This window comes from Carlito syrichta, unplaced genomic scaffold (assembly GCF_000164805.1).
Source record: "Carlito syrichta isolate Samal-C Ts95f unplaced genomic scaffold, Tarsius_syrichta-2.0.1 Scaffold316389, whole genome shotgun sequence".
In the NCBI taxonomy this organism is placed as follows: Eukaryota; Metazoa; Chordata; class Mammalia; order Primates; family Tarsiidae; genus Carlito; species Carlito syrichta.
Genome location: NW_007260485.1, coordinates 141,808 through 143,169, shown reverse-complemented (window position 1 = coordinate 143,169; position 1,362 = coordinate 141,808).

The following is a 1,362-nucleotide window of genomic DNA, read 5'->3' as shown; positions in this document are numbered from 1 at the left end:
ATCTCTGGAAAAAAAAAAAAAAAAAAAAAAGTAAAACAGACAAGGCGCGGTGGCTCAGCCAGTAATCCCAGCACTTTGGGAGGCCAAGGTGAGAGGATTGCCTGAGCCCGGGGGCTCAAGACCAGTCTGGGCAACTTGGTGAGAACTCATATCTACAATAAATACAAAAATTAGCCAGTCTGGTGGCATGCATCTGTAGTACCAGCTACTTGGAAGGCTGAGGTGGAAGAATCACCTGAGTCCTGCAGGTCGAGGCTGTAGTGGCCATGATCATGAACTCCAGCCTGGGTGACAAAGAATGAGATTCCAACACAAAATAATAATAATAATAAGATGGCCGGGCTCGGTAGTTCAGCCTGTAATCCCAGCACTTCAGGAAGTCGAGGCAAGTGGACTGCCAGAACCCGCAAGTTCGAGACCAGCCCTGGCAACTTGGCAAGACCTCCTCTCTACAATAAATCAAGAAATTAGCCAGGCGTGATAGTGCATGCCTGTAGTTCCAGCTATTTGGAAGGCTGAGGCGAAAGGATCGCTGGAGCCCAGCAGGTCCACACTGGGGTGGCCATTAGCATGCCACTGCACTTCAGCCTGGGTGACAGAGTGAGACTCTAACTCAAAAAAAGAAAACATAGTAAGATAAAATCAGTCTTCATTTCACATAGGTGGATGAAATTAAATTATTGTTGAATTTTTTTAACAAGGAAATTTTTCATTAACTTGATCATCCTTAAATTTTGACTCACAAAACTACTTTTAATTATCCAGCATATAACTTATAATTAACCATAAAAAAAAAAATTTTTTTTTTTTTTTTTTTTTTTTTTGAGTAAGGGTCTCACTCTGTTCCCCAGCCTGGAGCGCAGTGGCACAATCACAACTACCACAGTCTCAACTTGCTGGACTCCAGCGACCCTTCTGCCTCAGCCTTAGAAAGTAGCCTGAACTACAGGCGTACACCACCATACCTGACTAATTTTTTAATTGACTTTAGAGGCAATTACAAAATTAGTTGCCAAGTTGCCCAGGCAGGTCTTGAACCCCTGGGCTCAGGCAATCCTCTCACCTTCCCCTCCCAAAATGCTGTGATTACAGGAATGAGCCACTGGGCCAGGTGAAATCTTTACATAGTTTCCTCACTGTATAAAAAGGCTTATATACAAATTATGCATGTTTTCCACCATTACATTTCTTGAGTTGGAGTCTCACTCTGCCGCTCAGGCTGGAGTGCAGTGGCACGTTCCCGGCCACCACAGTCTTGACCTGCTGGGCTCAGGCGCTCCTTCCACCTCAGCCTTCAAAGTAGCCGGAACTACAAGCACATACTACCATGACCAGCTCATTTTTTTTTTTTTTTTTTTTTTC